Consider the following 18,526-nt stretch of genomic DNA (forward strand, 5'->3'; position numbering starts at 1 on the left):
GGCATATATATATTATTACTGTGTAAAACCTAGCAGTACTCCTGATTTCTCTGAGAGTGAGGCAGATATATATTATTACTGTGTAAAACCTAGCAGTACTACTGATTTCTCTGAGAGTGAGGCAGATATATATTATTACTGTGTAAAACCTAGCAGTACTACTGATTTCTCTGAGAGTGAGGCAGATATATAGCATTTTGAAAAAACAAAGCCTTTGTCTCTCTGAAATGAAACCATCAAATAATAGACTATAAACAAATACATGTCTGTCATTGAACAACCCCATGTCATGATTAGATAGTGAAAAATATATATATATTCAATATTTATTTAAGAAATTAAAGCTAATTTACGAACCTTTATGAAAATAGATATATAGCGTTTTGGAATGAAACTTTTCTTATGTTTCCCATCTGAGCTCAGAGTAGATGAGAGATGTAATGTTTGTCTCTGTTGTATTGAAGCCCAATCAAGAGGAAGAGACCAGCCTCCCCTGTACCCAGCAGTGTGTCCATGAAGAGTGACCTGTCTATTAATCTTCCTATATTCTTTAGAGAGGGAGAATTTTCTACTGAACAAAGGTAAGAAGAACTCATGGGTCATGGTCAGTGAGTTAAACAACACTGTCTCTAGTCATTTCTCCTCTCCCATTTTCCCATTTCTATTTGTTGTTTTCATAATCCATAGGCTAATCCTTTTGTCCATTTTCAAAGTCCTAAAACAATATTAAACAAACACAACATTCCCTCCCTGTGTGTGTGTGTGTGTGTGTGTGTGTGTGTGTGTGTGTGTGTGTGTGTGTGTGTGTGTGTGTGTGTGTGTGTGTGTGTGTGTGTGTGTGTGTGTGTGTGTGTGTGTGTGTGTGTCTGTGTGTGTAATCCCTGGATGAGGAGATGTAATCTCTAGTCACTTTTACCCCTACCTACATGTACATATTACCTCAATTATAGTCTCATTATTACCTCAACTACCAGGTACCCCTGCACATTGACTCAGTACTGGTACTCCTTATAGTCTCATTATTACCTCAACTACCTGGTACCCTGCACATTGACTCAGTACTGGTACTCCTTATAGTCTCATTATTACCTCAACTACCTGGTACCCCTGCACATTGACTCAGTACTGGTACTCCTTATAGTCTCATTATTACCTCAACTACCTGGTACCCTGCACATTGACTCAGTACTGGTACTCCTTATAGTCTCATTATTACCTCAACTACCTGGTACCCCTGCACATTGACTCAGTACTGGTAATCCTTATAGTCTCATTATTACCTCAACTACCTGGTACCCCTGCACATTGACTCAGTACTGGTACTCCTTATAGTCTCATTATTACCTCAACTACCTGGTACCCTGCACATTGACTCAGTACTGGTACTCCTTATAGTCTCATTATTACCTCAACTACCTGATACCCCTGCACATTGACTCAGTACTGGTTCAGAGCCAAAAATGACACACTGCTCGCGCGCGCCAACGAGCATCTAGAAGTCAGTTCTATTTGTGACGCAGTTCGCGCTGCATCTCCTCATTGGTTTATAGAAGCAGGTACCCACGTGCCATCTCCTCATTTAGCAAAAAAACATAACTTAACAGAAACATGACTTCTTTAAACAATAAAAGCTAATTTACGAACATTTCTGAAAACGGATATATATCGTTTTGGAATGAAACTCTTCTTATGTTTCCCCATCTGAGCTCAGAGTAGATGAGAGATGTAATGTTTGTCTCTGTTGTGTTGAAGCCCAATCAAGCAGGAGAGACCAGCCTCCCCTGTACCCAGCTGTGTGTCCATGAAGAGTGACTGGTCTATGTATCTACCTATAAACTTTAGAAAGGGAGACTTTTCTACTGAACAAAGGTAAGAAGAACTCATGGGTCATGGTCAGTGAGTTAAAAAACACTGTCTCTAGTCATTTCTACTCTCCCATTTTCCCACTTCTTGTTGTTGTTTTCATAATCCATAAGCAAATTATTTTGTCCATTTTCATTGTCATTAAACATTATTAAACAAACACAACATTCCCTCCGTGTGTGTGTGTGTGTGTGTGTGTGTGTGTGTGTGTGTGTGTGTGTGTGTGTGTGTGTGTGTGTGTGTGTGTGTGTGTGTGTGTGTGTGTGTGTGTGTCTGTGTGTGTGTGTGTGTGTGTGTGTGTGTGTGTGTGTGTGTGTGTGTGTGTGTGTGTGTGTGTGTGTGTGTGTGTGTGTGTGTGTGTGTGTGTGTGTGTGTGTGTGTGCACTCCCTGAATGAGGAGATGTAATCTGAACACAACACCTAGTGACCTCATTATTGTCCACAGAAACCAACAGGAGAGATCAGAGTCAGAGATTCTCAGTGGTCAGTCTTCCCAGAGTCATCAAACAGACCTGGCCTCCATATTCAGTGTATGTGGTCCTGTTATGTACATTTGTTTTTGTTTACCTCAAGTAAAGTTGATCTGTCAATCATTCATTAATGTGTTAATGAGAAAGCATTTATTCTCTTGCTTAACTTATTTACTTGATTTATTTCAGTTGCTTGAAGAGAATATTATGACATTCGTGAAGAACGAGCTGAAGATGTTCAAGAGGATTCTTAGTCCAGAACTCCCAGAAGGCATTGAGAGTCAGAAGCAGGATAAGGAAGTGGTGGATGCTGAAGATGAGAAGCAGGAGAGCAGTGCCAGAGAGGGGGCTCTGAAGATCACACTGCACGTCCTGAGGAAAATGAACCAGAAGGAGCTTGCTGACACACTGGAGAAATGTAAGATCTGTCTGCCTCATGTTGAATGCTGTTTTATAACATTTAAAAGCTGTAGCTAAAGTACAGCTAAAGTAGCTGTGTAACTCAATGATATTGTAGGAGCCTTAACACAACACCTAGTGACCTCATCAAGTAGCAGTAGGGATGTGTTGTGTTGATTAATTTACAGAGAGAGAGAGACAACATTAATAATGCCATCAATAATACCAATAATAATATAATCAGTCACACCAGTCTGTAATGCATTGTGAAAACATTTACACATTTATACAGTCAGTTATGAGAATAAATTGTTATAATTGACAACTTTACAACAGTCTTACAATACTGTAGGCATTAAAACAAATGTAATATAATATCCTCTGTGTTATTTCTAGATTCAGATGATCCTGCTGTGATTTGCCAACGTGAACTCAAATCTAATCTAAAGAAGAAGTTTCAATGTGTATTTGAGGGGATCGCTAAACAAGGAAACCCAACACTTCTCAATAAGATCTACACAGAGCTCTACATCACAGAGGGTGGAACAGGAGAGGTCAATAATGAACATGAGCTGAGACAGATTGAGACAACAACCAGGAAACAAGCAAGACCAGAGACTGCAATCAAATGTAACGACATCTTCAAACCCTTAACTGGACAAGACAAACTTATCAGAACTGTGCTGACAAAGGGAGTCGCTGGCATTGGAAAAACAGTCTCTGTGCAGAAGTTCATTCTGGACTGGGCTGAAGGAAAAGCAAATCAGGATGTCCAATTTGTATTTTCATTCCCTTTTCGGGAGCTGAATTTGATGAAAGAGGACAAACACACTTTGATTGAACTTCTCAATCACTTCTCAATGGAAGCCAAACAATCAAGAATCTCCAACTACAACAAGTATAAAGTTCTGTTCATCTTTGATGGTCTGGATGAGTGCCGACTGCCCCTAGACTTCCAGAAGAACAAGATCTGTTGGGACGTCTGGGAGTCAACCTCAGTGGATGTTCTGCTGACAAATCTCATCAAGGGAAATCTGCTTCCCTCTGCTCTCCTCTGGATAACTACCCGACCTGCAGCAGCCAATAAGATTCCTTCAGGGTGTGTTGACCAGGTGACAGAGGTACGAGGGTTCAATGACCCACAGAAGGAGGAGTACTTCAGGAAGAGATTCAGTGATGAGGACCTGGCCAGAAGAATCATCTCACACATAAAGACATCAAGGAGCCTCCACATCATGTGCCACATTCCAGTCTTCTGTTGGATTTCTGCAATAGTCCTTGAACACATGCTGAAACATAAGAGAGAAGAGATGCCCAAGACTCTGACTGAGATGTACACACACCTTGTGGAGTTTCATACCAAACAGAAGAATGAAAAGTATCTTGGGAAAGAAGAGACAGGTCCACACTGGAATGAAGAGAGCATTCTGTCACTTGGAAAACTGGCTTTTCAACAGCTTGTGAAGGGCAATCTGATTTTCTATGAAGAAGACCTGAAAGAGGCTGGCATTGATGTCAATGAAGCCTCCGTGTACTCAGGATTGTGCACACAGCTCTTTAAAGAGGAATGTGGGCTGTACCAGAACAAGGTGTACTGCTTTGTTCATCTGAGCATTCAGGAGTTTCTGGCTGCTGTATATGTGTTCCTCTCATTCATCAACAACAATGAGAATCTAATGGACAAACTACAAACAAAGTCCAGCATCTTTTCTTTGCAGTTTAGAGACAAGCCTGAAAATAATGTCTACAAGAGTGCTGTGGATAAAGCCTTACAAAGTGAGACGGGAAACCTGGACCTTTTCCTCCGCTTCCTTCTGGGCCTCTCACTGGAGTCCAATCAGAAGCACTTACAAGGTCTACTGACAAAGACAAGAAGCAGCTCACAGAGCCATGAAGAAACAGTCAAGTACATCAAGGAGAAGATCAGGGAGAATCCCTCTCCAGAGAGGAGCATCAATCTGTTCCACTGTCTGAATGAACTGAATGACCATTCTCTAGTGGAGGAGATCCAAAGCTACCTGAGATCAGGAAGTCTCTCAAAACCCAACCTGTCACCTGCACAGTGGTCAGCTCTGGTCTTTGTGTTGCTGACTTCAGAAAAGGAGCTGGATGTGTTTGACCTGAAGAATTACTCTCGATCAGAGGAAGGTCTTCTGAGGCTGCTGCCAGTGGTCAAAGCCTCCAGAGCTGCTCTGTGAGTACATAAAATGACATATAAGAACTAATCATGAGGAAGAAATATTCAGTTTAGAGAAAAATATGTATTATAATATGTATATAATATTATATTGAAAAACACATGCATTGATGTTCACATTAGTATAACAATATAACGATACAATTCTAGGAGACGGAAGATGAATCTATATGTTGTTTGAGAGAATAAACCAAATGTATCTGCCATTGTCCTTCTACACTAATCGTTAAATTAACAGTGTGTTTGTGAAATCATGATGATCTCTTTGTCAGGCTGTCAGGCTGTGGAGTCACAGAGGAAGGCTGTGCTTCTCTGGTCTCAGCTCTGAGGTCAAACCCCTCACACCTGAGAGAGCTGGACCTGAGTAACAATGACCTGAAGGATTCAGGAGTGAAGCTGCTCTCTGCTGGACTGGGGAATCCCCACTGTAAACTGGAGACTCTGAGGTCAGTATTCCTGTAGTTGGTCAACAAGTGATAACTGTTCACCAGATCCACATGTGTTTACCAGGCACACATAGTCCACACCATATGTGTTTGGACAGTGAAGCTTACAGTTTTAAATTTGGTGCTATGCTCCAACATTTTGGATTTGAGGTATAATGTTTAATATTAGGTAACAGTACAGAAGAGTACCTTTTATTTGAGGTTAATGGTGAGAGGTTAGTATGTTTTGTTGTAGTCTCTGTTATTGGTAATGGTGAGAGGTTAGCATGTTTTGTTGTAGCCTCTGTTATTGGTAATGGTGAGAGGTTAGCATGTTTTGTTGTAGCCTCTGTTATTGGTAATGTTGAGAGGTTAGCATGTTTTGTTGTAGCTTCTGTTATTGGTAATGGTGAGAGGTTATCATGTTTTGTTGTAGCCTCTGTTTTTGGTAATGGTGAGAGGTTAGCATGTTTTGTTGTAGCCTCTGTTATTGGTAATGTTGAGAGGTTAGCATGTTTTGTTGTAGCCTCTGTTATTGGTAATGGTGAGAGGTTAGCATGTTTTGTTGTAGTCTCTGTTATTGGTAATGGTGAGAGGTTAGTATGTATTGTTGTAGCCTCTGTTATTGGTAATAGTGAGAGGTTAGCATGTTTTGTTGTAGCCTCTGTTATTGGTAATGGTGAGAGGTTAGCATGTTTTGTTGTAGCCTCTGTTATTGGTAATGTTGAGAGGTTAGCATGTTTTGTTGTAGCCTCTGTTATTGGTAATGGTGAGAGGTTAGCATGTTTTTTTGTAGCCTCTGTTATTGGTAATGGTGAGAGGTTAGTATGTTTTGTTGTAGCCTCTGTTATTGGTAATGGTGAGAGGTTGTCATGTTTTGTTGTAGCCTCTGTTATTGGTAATGGTGAGAGGTTAGCATGTTTTGTTGTAGCCTCTGTTATTGGTAATGGTGAGAGGTTAGCATGTTTTGTTGTAGTCTCTGTTATTGGTAATGGTGAGAGGTTAGCATGTTTTGTTGTAGCCTCTGTTATTGGTAATGGTGAGAGGTTAGCATGTTTTGTTGTAGTCTCTGTTATTGGTAATGTTGAGAGGTTAGTATGTTTTGTTGTAGCCTCTGTTATTGGTAATGGTGAGAGGTTAGCATGTTTTGTTGTAGTCTCTGTTATTGGTAATGGTGAGAGGTTAGCATGTTTTGTTGTAGCCTCTGTTATTGGTAATGGTGAGAGGTTAGCATGTTTTGTTGTAGCCTCTGTTATTGGTAATGGTGAGAGGTTAGCATGTTTTGTTGCAGTCTCTGTTATAGGTAGTGGTGAGAGGTTTGCATGTTTTGTTGTATCCTCTGTAACTCTCTCACTCATCATTATTCATGATTCATTCATGATTTTTCTGAATCAAAAGATCATCAGGATTAATTTATTATTGTTAAGAGACATGTTATCTACTCACTTAGACAGAAAATGACTCCAGTCACCATCCACCTTTCAGTTACTATTGGGCAAAAGACAACCAAAACAAACTGCAAATGCAACCAATGAGTTTACAACCAAATACTACACCTTTCACTACTTTAATACACTAAGTACATTTGTCAGAATACTTATGACTTCTTCAAACAGGGGGACTAGATACATAAAGTGTTTTCATTTCTAAATGGTGAAACAGATATGTATTAAAATACCCTCAAATAAAAGTTGACATTATATACTGTCACCTCATATAAAACATTTGATCTGAAATCTAAAACATTGGAGTATAGAGCCACATTTAAAATGTTAGCTTCACTGTCAATATAGATATGGTGTGGAATGTATACTCAATACAATCTAAATCTGATACCTCAATGTCTGTCTTTTGACTGATACTGCTTTTTAAACTGGTCTGGTCAGTCTACTCAAATATTTGTACTATACATTTTTCTATCTGCTGGCAATACTTTGATAATTTGTCATTTCTAATAATGATACATTCAATTATGAATAGATATGGCAGGTTTCAGTACACTGACGTACATGCACATATAGAAACAAATGTACTGCCTCTCCATTTTCACCACCAAAGAATATCAGTGTGATTTTAATATGATTTGACTCTTTGCAGGCTGTCACGCTGTCTAGTCACAGAGGAAGGCTGTGCTTCTCTGGTCTCAGCTCTGAGGTCAAACCCCTCACACCTGAGAGAGCTGGACCTGAGCTACAATCACCCAGGAGACTCAGGAGTCAGACTGCTCTCTGCTGGACTGGAGGATCCACACTGCAGACTGGAGAAACTCAAGTATGTAGAGGGTTTATGTCAATGTTCATATCAGACATGTTTGACTTATCAGGCTGGTTAAGACTAACATTCTGACCACCACTTGGACAAAGTTATATGCTGACTGTGTGTGTGTGTGTGTGTGTGTGTGTGTGTGTGTGTGAGAGAGAGAGTTCAGGTGTATCCCTCAATGACTGTCTGTTCTTCTGCTTACCGCTACAGTGTGGAACATGGTGGAGAGTACACAATGAAACCTGGGCTTAGAAACTGTGAGTGTTGACTGCTGTGAAGAATATGACTAAGAATAAGTCTTAATTCAAGTTAAGTCAAAGTCAAAGACCACCATCATTACTTACTTGGTCATATTAAATATCAGCTGTAGTTCTACAGAAGCAGAAATCAGGGACACCAAAGTTGTCACGATCGTCTATAGGAGAGAGAGATGACCAAGGCGCAGCGTGTGCAAAATACATCTTCTTTTATTAGAAGAGAGGAAAAACACAAAAACGAACACTATACACAAAACAAACCAAAACAACAAACGACCGTGAAGCTAATGACGTAAGTGCAGGGACAAGCAACAAACGTTCAACATAGACAATTACCCACAAAAAAGCTAAAGCCTATGGTTGCCTTAAATATGGCTCCCAATCAGAGACAACAATAACCAGCTGTCTCTAATTGAGACCCAATTCAGGCAACCATAGACTTTCCTAGACACCTACACTGAACACTAAACCATCTCCTCTACTAAACCCCCTAAACCATACAACACCCTAGACAATACAAAAAACACACAAACTTCCCCATGTCACACCCTGACCTAACTAAAATAATAATGAAAACAAAGATAACTAAGGCCAGGGTGTGACATAACCCCCCCCTTAAGGTGCGAACTCCGGGCGCACCAGCATAAAGTCTAGGGGAGGGTCTGGGTGGGCGTCTGTCCACGGTGGCGGCTCTGGCACTGGTCGTGGTCCCCACCCCACCATAGTCAATACCCGCTTTCTTAACCCCACTGGAATAAGGGGCAGCACCGGACTAAGTGGCAGCACCGGACTAAGGGGCAGCACCGGACTAAGGGGCAGTACCGGACTAAGGGGCAGCACCGGACTAAGGGGCAGCACCAGGATAAGTGGCAGCACCAGGATAAGGGGCAGCACCAGGATAAGGGGCAGCACCAGGATAAGGGGCAGCACCGGACTAAGGGGCAGCACCGGACTAAGGGGCAGCACCGGACTAAGGGGCAGCACCGGACTAAGGGGCAGCACCAGGATAAGGGGCAGCACCAGGATAAGGGGCAGCACCAGGATAAGGGGCAGCACCAGGATAAGGGGCAGCACCAGGATAAGGGGCAGCACCAGGATAAGGGGCAGCACCAGGATAAGGGGCAGCACCAGGATAAGGGGCAGCTCCGGACTGAGGGACGGCAGCTCCGGACTGAGGGACGGATCCTGGCTGGATGACGGCTCTGGCGGATCCTGGCTGGACGGCTCATGGCTGGCTGACGGATCTGGCTGCTCATGGCTGGCTGACGGATCTGGCTGCTCATGGCTGGCTGACGGATCTGGCTGCTCATGGCTGGCTGACGGATCTGGCTGCTCATGGCTGGCTGACGGATCTGGACGCTCATGGCTGGCTGACGGATCTGGACGCTCATGGCTGGCTGACGGATCTGGACGCTCATGGCTGGCTGACGGATCTGGACGCTCATGGCTGGCTGGCGGCTCTGGCAGATCCTGTCTGGTTGGCGGCTCTGGCAGATCCTGTCTGGTTGGCGGCTCTGGCAGATCCTGTCTGGTTGGCGGCTCTGGCAGATCCTGTCTGGTTGGCGGCTCTGGCAGATCCTGTCTGGTTGGCGGCTCTGGCAGATCCTGTCTGGTTGGCGGCTCTGGCAGATCCTGACTAACGAATGGCTCTAGCGGCTCGGGACAGACGGGCGGCTCTAATGGCTCTGGACAGACGGATGGCTCAGACGGCGCTGGGGAGACGGATGGCTCAGATGGCGCTGGGTAGACGGATGGCTCAGATGGCGCTGGGCAGACGGATGGCTCTGGCCGGATGAGGCGCACTGTAGGCCTGGTGCGTGGTGCCGGAACTGGAGGCACAGGGCTAAGGACACGCACCTTCAAGCTAGTGCGGGGAGATGGAACAGGGCATACTGGACCCTGGGAGCGCACATTAGGCCTAGTGCGTGGTGCCGGAACTGGTGGTACCGGACTGGGGACACGCATCTCAGGGCTAGTGCGGGGAGCAGCAACAGGACGCACAGGACTCTGGGGACACACAGGAGGCTTGGTGCGTGGTTTAGGCACTGGTGGTAAAGGGCTGGAGACACGCACCATAGGGCTAGTGCGTGGAGGAGGCACTGGTGGTACTGGGTTGGGGCGGGGAGGTGGCGCCGGAAATACCGGACCGTGCAGGCGTACTGGCTCCCTTGAGCACTGAGCCTGCCCAACCTTACCTGGTTGTATGCTCCCCGTCGCCCGACCAGTGCGGGGAGGTGGAATAACCCGCACCGGGCTATGTAGGCGAACCGGGGACACCATGCGTAAGGCTGGTGCCATGTAAGCCGGCCCGAGAAGACGCACTGGTGACCAGATGCGTTGGGCCGGCTTCATGACATCCGGCTCAACGCTCAATCTAGCCCGGCCGATACGTGGAGCTGGAATGTACCGAACCGGGCTATGCACGCGTACAGGAGACACCATGCGCTCTACTGCGTAACACGGTGTCTGCCCGTACTCTCGCTCTCCACGGTAAGTACAGGGAGTAGGCGCAGGTCTCCTACCTGACTTCACCACACTCCCTTTAAGGCCCCCCCCAAGAAATTTTTGGGTTGTACTCACGGGCTTCCAGCCTTGCTTCCGTGCTGCCTCCTCATATCGCCTCCTCTCGGCTTTAGCTGCCTCCAGCTCTTCACGAGGGAGGCGATATTCTCCCGGTTGTGCCCAAGGTCCCTTACCATCCAGTATCTCCTCCCATGTCCATGAATCCTGTGTAGGTGGGTCCTGTTGCCGCTTGACACGCCGCTTGGTCCTGGATTGGTGGGTAATTCTGTCACGATCGTCTATAGGAGAGAGAGATGACCAAGGCGCAGCGTGTGCAAAATACATCTTCTTTTATTAGAAGAGAGGAAAAACACAAAAACTATACACAAAACAAACCAAAACAACAAAACGACCGTGAAGCTAATGACGTAAGTGCAGGGACAAGCAACAAACGTTCAACATAGACAATTACCCACAAAAAAGCTAAAGCCTATGGTTGCCTTAAATATGGCTCCCAATCAGAGACAACAATAACCAGCTGTCTCTAATTGAGACCCAATTCAGGCAACCATAGACTTTCCTAGACACCTACACTGAACACTAAACCATCTCCTCTACTAAACCCCCTAAACCATACAACACCCTAGACCAGGGGTGTCAAACTCATTCCACGGAGGGCCTAGTGTCTGCAGGTTTTTGGTTTTTCCTTTCAATAAAGCCCTAGACAACCAGGTGTGGGGAGTTCCTAACTAATTAGTGATGTTAATTCATCAATCAAGTACAAGGGAGGAGCGAAAACCCGCAGACACTCGGCCCCCCGTGGAATGAGTTTGACACCTGTGCCCTAGACAATACAAAAAACACACAAACTTCCCCATGTCACACCCTGACCTAACTAAAATAATAATGAAAACAAAGATAACTAAGGCCAGGGTGTGACAAAAGTTTACAAAGAGTTGCTTTGACAATGTGTGTGTGTGTGTGTGTGTGTGTGTGTGTGTGTGTGTGTGTGTGTGTGTGTGTGTGTGTGTGTGTGTGTGTGTGTGTGTGTGTGTGTGTGTGTGTGTGGCGTGTTTGTGTGTGTGTGTGTGTCTGTGTGTGTGTGTGTGTGTGTGTGTGTGTGTGTGTGTGTGTGTGTGTGTGTGTGTGTGTGTGTGTGTGTGTGTGTGTGTGTGTGTGTGTGTGTGTGTATGTTCATGCATGCGTACGTGTGTGTGTGGGTGTGGGTGTATGTGTGTAATTAATGGGAATAAGTGTGTTTTATATTACCATACAGTATAACATATGATCATTCAACAAGTCTCAAGTTACCTTTACTTCTCCTTTTGATACCTAGAAACATCTACATTAAATGAATTAGTGAAAAGTGAGTTAACATTCTAATGTGAATGATGATTTCTAATATTGTGTCTGGTTTCATCCATCAGATGTCTGTGATCTCAAACTGGACCTAAACACAGTAAACAGACACCTCTCTCTGTCTGAGGAGAACAGAAAGGTGACATGTAGGACAGAGGAGCAGCCGTATCCTGATCACCCAGAGAGATTTGAGGACTGTGAACAGGTGCTGTGTAGAGAGGGTCTGACTGGGCGCTGTTACTGGGAGGTAGAGTGTAGTGGGAGAAGGGCTGATATAGGAGTGACATATAAAGGAATCAGCAGGAGAGGAGGGGTTAAGGACTGTTGTCTTGGATGGAATGACAAGTCCTGGAGTCTGAACTGCTCTGACAACAGTTACATTGCCTGGCACAATAATAATCCCACTACCATAGACGTCCCCTCCTCCAGCTCCCACAGAGTAGGAGTGTATCTGGACTGGCCAGCCGGTACTCTGTCCTTCTACAGAGTCTCCTCTGACACACTGACCCACCTGAACACATTCACCTCCACATTCACTGAGCCCCTCTATCCAGGGTTTGGGCTTTGGTATTTTGGCGACTCAGTGTCCCTGAAATAATAACCTGACAGTGATACACACACACACACACACACACACACACACACACACACACACACACACACACACACACACACACACACACACACACACACACACACACACACACACACACACACACACACACACACTGGACACACACACACACACACACACACACACTGGACACACACACACACACACACACACACACACACTGGACACACACACACACACACACACTGGACACACGGACACACACACACACACACACACACAGTGGAAACACACACACATGACACACACACACACACACATACACACACTGGACACACACACACACACACACACACACACACACACACACACACACACACACACACACACACACACACACACACACTGGACACACACACTGGACACACACACAGACACACACACACACACACACACACACACTGGACAGACACACACACACACACACACACACACACACACTGGACACACACACTGGACACACACACAGACACACACACACACTGGACACAGACACACACACACACAGACACTGGACACAGACACACACACACACACACTGGACACAGACACACACACACACACACACTGGACACAGACACACACACACAGACACACACACACACACACAGACACACACACACACACACACACAGACACACACACACGCTGGACACAGACACACACACACACACGCTGGACACACACACACACACACGCTGGACAGATGCACACACACACTGGACACACACACACACACTGGACAAACAAACACACACACAGGACAAACACACACACATACACACACACAAACACAGTGGACACACACACGCTGGACACACACACACACACACACACACACACTGGACAAACAAACACACACACTGGACAAACACACACACATACACACACATACACACACACAAACACAGTGGACAAACACACACACACACACTGGACACACACACACAGTGGACACACACACACACAGGACACACACACACACAGTACACACACACAGGACACACACACACACACTGGACACACACACACACACACTGGACACACACACACACACACAGGACACACACACACACACACAGGACACACACACACACACAGGACACACACACTCTGGACACACACACACACACACGTCTTCCTATAGTTGTGAGGACCTTGACCCAGGACCTCTTACTATAACACCGTTAGAATACCAATTTGATCATTTGTTGTATGTCTTTATTTTGAATAACAAATTGTACAATTATATATGGACATACGCTGCCTAGTTGTACAAGTATACAAGGATATATTGTACTTTTCATAATAAAACAGACTTGAAACAAGAAAAGCATGTTCATTGTGAAAACAGTTTGGTTATTGATGTTACGTTTCCTCTGTCAGGTTGACGTTAACCTGCGACTGGTTGAAACATGAAACAAATATCAAATGAAATACAAGACAATTAAATATGTGAAATAGAATTAAACAAATTGTACAACAGTGTTGTAATGCAGGGTGACTATAGCAACAGAGTGTTGTAATGCAGGGTGACTATAGCAACAGAGTGTTGTAATGCAGGGTCACTATAGCAACAGAGTGTTGTAATATAGGGTGACTATAGTAACAGAGTGTTGTAATGCAGGGTGACTATAGCAACAGAGTGTTGTAATGTAGGGTCACTATAGCAACAGAGTGTTGTAATATAGGGTGACTATAGTAACAGAGTGTTGTAATGCAGGGTGACTATAGCAACAGAGTGTTGTAATGCAGGGTCACTATAGCAACAGAGTGTTGTAATATAGGGTGACTATAGTAACAGAGTGTTGTAATGCAGGGTGACTATAGCAACAGAGTGTTGTAATGCAGGGTTACTATAGTAACAGAGTGTTGTAATATAGGGTGACTATAGTAACAGAGTGTTGTAATGCAGGTTCACTATAGTAACAGAGTGTTGTAATATAGGGTGACTATAGTAACAGAGTGTTGTAATGCAGGTTCACTATAGCAACAGAGTGTTGTAATATAGGGTGACTATAGTAACAGAGTGTTGTAATATAGGGTGACTATAGCAACAGAGTGTTGTAATGCAGGTTCACTATAGCAACAGAGTGTTGTAATATAGGGTGACTATAGTAACAGAGTGTTGTAATGCAGGTTCACTATAGCAACAGAGTGTTGTAATATAGGGTGACTATAGTAACAGAGTGTTGTAATGCAGGGTGACTATAGCAACAGAGTGTTGTGATGCAGGGTCACTATATCAACAGAGTGTTGTAATATAGGGTGACTATAGTAACAGAGTGTTGTAATATAGGGTGACTATAGTAACAGAGTGTTGTAATGCAGGTTCACTATAGTAACAGAGTGTTGTAATGCAGGGTGACTATAGCAACAGAGTGTTGTGATGCGGCCCCGGTGGAATCCGGTTCTCTCTCTGCTCTCTCTCTGCTCTCTCTCTCTGCTCTCTCTCTGCTCTCTCTCTCTGCTCTCTCTGCTCTCTCTGCTATCTCTGCTCTGCTCTCTCTCTGCTCTCTCTCTGCTCTCTCTCTCTGCTCTCTCTCTGCTCTCTCTCTCTGCTCTCTCTCTGCTCTCTCTCTCTGCTCTCTCTCACTCTCTCTGCTCTCTCTCCTCTCTCTCTCTGCTAGAGATGTAGTTCTGTAGTGTAGTTCTACTGTAGTGTAGTTCTACTGTAGTGTAGTTCTACTGTAGTGTAGTTCTTCTGTAGTGTAGTTCTGTAGTGTAGTTCTTCTGTAGTGTAGTTCTTCTGTAGTGTAGTTCTACTGTAGTGTAGTTCTTCTGTAGTGTAGTTCTACTGTAGTGTAGTTCTGTAGTCTAGTTCTTCTGTAGTGTAGTTCTACTGTAGTGTAGTTCTACTGTAGTGTAGTTCTTCTGTAGTGTAGTTCTTCTGTAGTGTAGTTCTACTGTAGTGTAGTTCTACTGTAGTGTAGTTCTGTAGAGTAGTTCTGTAGTGTAGTTCTACTGTAGTGTAGTTCTGTAGTGTAGTTCTGTAGTGTAGTTCTACTGTAGTGTAGTTCTACTGTAGTGTAGTTCTACTGTAGTGTAGTTCTGTAGAGTAGTTCTGTAGTGTAGTTCTACTGTAGTGTAGTTCTGTAGTGTAGTGTAGTTCTTCTGTAGTGTAGTTCTACTGTAGTGTAGTTCTACTGTAGTGTAGTTCTTCTGTAGTGTAGTTCTTCTGTAGTGTAGTTCTTCTGTAGTGTAGTTCTTCTGTAGTGTAGTTCTACTGTAGTGTAGTTCTGTAGAGTAGTTCTGTAGTGTAGTTCTTCTGTAGTGTAGTTCTTCTGTAGTGTAGTTCTACTGTAGTGTAGTTCTTCTGTAGTGTAGTTCTACTGTAGTGTAGTTCTGTAGTCTAGTTCTTCTGTAGTGTAGTTCTTCTGTAGTTTAGTTCTACTGTAGTGTAGTTCTGTAGTCTAGTTCTTCTGTAGTGTAGTTCTGTAGTGTAGTTCTTCTGTATTGTAGTTCTTCTGTAGTGTAGTTCTACTGTAGTGTAGTTCTTCTGTAGTGTAGTTCTGTAGTCTGGTTCTTCTGTAGTGTAGTTCTTCTGTAGCGTAGTTCTTCTGTAGTGTAGTTCTTCTGTAGTGTAGTTCTGTAGTGTAGTTCTTCTGTAGTGTAGTTCTTCTGTAGTGTAGTTCTACTGTAGTGTAGTTCTTCTGTAGTGTAGTTCTACTGTAGTGTAGTTCTGTAGTCTAGTTCTTCTGTAGTGTAGTTCTTCTGTAGTGTAGTTCTACTGTAGTGTAGTTCTACTGTAGTGTAGTTCTGTAGTGTAGTTCTACTGTAGTGTAGTTCTTCTGTAGTGTAGTTCTACTGTAGTGTAGTTCTGTAGTCTAGTTCTTCTGTAGTGTAGTTCTTCTGTAGTGTAGTTCTACTGTAGTGTAGTTCTACTGTAGTGTAGTTCTGTAGTGTAGTTCTTCTGTAGTGTAGTTCTTCTGTAGTGTAGTTCTTCTGTAGTGTAGTTATTCTGTAGTGTAGTTATTCTGTAGTGTAGTTCTACTGTAGTGTAGTTCTACTGTCGTCTAGTTCTTCTGTAGTGTAGTTCTTCTGTAGTGTAGTTCTACTGTAGTGTAGTTATTCTGTAGTGTAGTTCTACTGTAGTGTAGTTCTACTGTAGTGTAGTTCTACTGTAGTGTAGTTCTACTGTAGTGTAGTTCTACTGTAGTGTAGTTCTGTAGTGTAGGTCTGTAGTGTAGTTCTGTAGTGTAGTTCTAGTGTAGTTCTACTGTAGTGTAGTTCTGTAGTGTAGTTCTGTAGTGTAGTTCTACTGTAGTGTAGTTCTACTGTAGTGTAGTTCTTCTGTAGTGTAGTTCTACTGTAGTGTAGTTCTACTGTAGTGTAGTTCTACTGTAGTGTAGTTCTACTGTAGTGTAGTTCTACTGTAGTGTAGTTCTTCTGTAGTGTAGTTCTACTGTTGTGTAGTTACTAATAGAGGTGATGTGGGACACCAATGACTGTTATCATTGACTAATAGAGGGGCTGTTATCATTGACTAATAGAGGGGCTGTTATCATTGACTAATAGAGGGTCTGTGGGACACCAATGACTGTTATCATTGACTAATAGAGGGGCTGTGGGACACCAATGACTGTTATCATTGACTAATAGAGGGGCTGTGGGACACCAATGACTGTTATCATTGACTAATAGAGGGGCTGTTATCATTGACTAATAGAGGGGCTGTTATCATTGACTAATAGAGGGGCTGTGGGACACCAATGACTGTTATCATTGACTAATAGAGGGGCTGTTATCATTGACTAATAGAGGGGCTGTGGGACACCAATGACTGTTATCATTGACTAATAGAGGAGCTGTGGGACACCAATGACTGTTATCATTGACTAATAGAGGGGCTGTTATCATTGACTAATAGAGGGGCTGTTATCATTGACTAATAGAGGGGCTGTTATCATTGACTAATAGAGGGGCTGTGGGACACCAATGACTGTGTGAGGGTGTCTACTACTACTATCAAACATGTATCAGTCTTTCTGTAACAGAGCCATCCTTATGTGTGAGGGTGTCTACTACTACTATCAAACATGTATCAGTCTTTCTACAACAGAGACATCCTTATGTGTGAGGGTGTCTACTACTACTATCAAACATGTATCAGTCTTTCTACAACAGAGCCATCCTTATGTGTGAGGGTGTCTACTACTACTATCAAACATGTATCAGTCTTTCAGAGCCATCCTTATGTGTGAGGGTGTTTACTACTACTATCAAACATGTATCAGTCTTTCTGAGCCATCCTTATGTGTGAGGGTGTTTACTACTACTATCAAACATGTATCAGTCTTTCTGAGCCATCCTTATGTGTGAGGGTGTCTACTACTACTATCAAACATGTATCAGTCTTTCTACAACAGAGCCATCCTTATGTGTGAGGGTGCGTGTTCATGATAGTGATATAAAATATATGTCATAGTTTCCTTTTTCATGATCACAATCTGTGAAACCAGAACCATCCAAGATCCCCGCACAGTTCCCCAATAGCTGTCCCTCAACCATTCCAGACTCCTCCCACAGTTCCCCAATAGCTGTGGGAGGAGAACCCTCCAATTGCACCAACAACCAAGAACCCCCCAATGCACCAACAACCAAGAGAATGAACCCCCACCCCCAAGAACCCCCCAATGCACCAACAACCAAGAGAATGAATCCCCACCCCCAAGAACCCCCCAATGCACCAACAACCAAGAGAATGAACCCCCACCCCCAAGAACCCCCCAATGCACCAACAACCAAGAGAATGAACCCCCACCCCCAAGAACCCCCAAATGCACCAACAACCAAGATAATGAACCCCCACCCCCAAGAACCCCCCAATGCACCAACAACCAAGAGAATGAACCCCCACCACCAAGAACCCCCCAATGAACCAACAACCAAGAACCCCCCAATGCACCAACAACCAAGAGAATGAACCCCCACCCCCAAGAACCCCCCAATGCACCAACAACCAAAATAATGAACCCCCACCCCCAAGAACCCCCCAATGCACCAACAACCAAGAGAATGTACCCCCACCCCCAAGAACCCCCCAATGCACCAACAACCAAGAGAATGTACCCCCACCCCCAAGAAGCCCCCAATGCACCAACAACCAAGAACCCCCAAATGCACCAACAACCAAGAACCCCCCAATGCACCAACAA

At 44.1% G+C, this 18,526-nt stretch overlaps 1 long non-coding RNA gene across 1 annotated transcript; it reads left to right on the top strand.

The window, feature by feature from the left end:
- Positions 1–481: 481 nt before the first annotated feature.
- LOC120036861 lies at positions 482–2,354 on the top strand. Its single transcript, XR_005474683.1, has 3 exons — positions 482–581; positions 1,753–1,869; positions 2,309–2,354. It is a non-coding gene; the product is annotated as an uncharacterized LOC120036861 (long non-coding RNA).
- Positions 2,355–18,526: the final 16,172 nt, after the last annotated feature.

Source organism: Salvelinus namaycush, unplaced genomic scaffold (assembly GCF_016432855.1).
Source record: "Salvelinus namaycush isolate Seneca unplaced genomic scaffold, SaNama_1.0 Scaffold149, whole genome shotgun sequence".
Taxonomy (NCBI): Eukaryota; Metazoa; Chordata; class Actinopteri; order Salmoniformes; family Salmonidae; genus Salvelinus; species Salvelinus namaycush.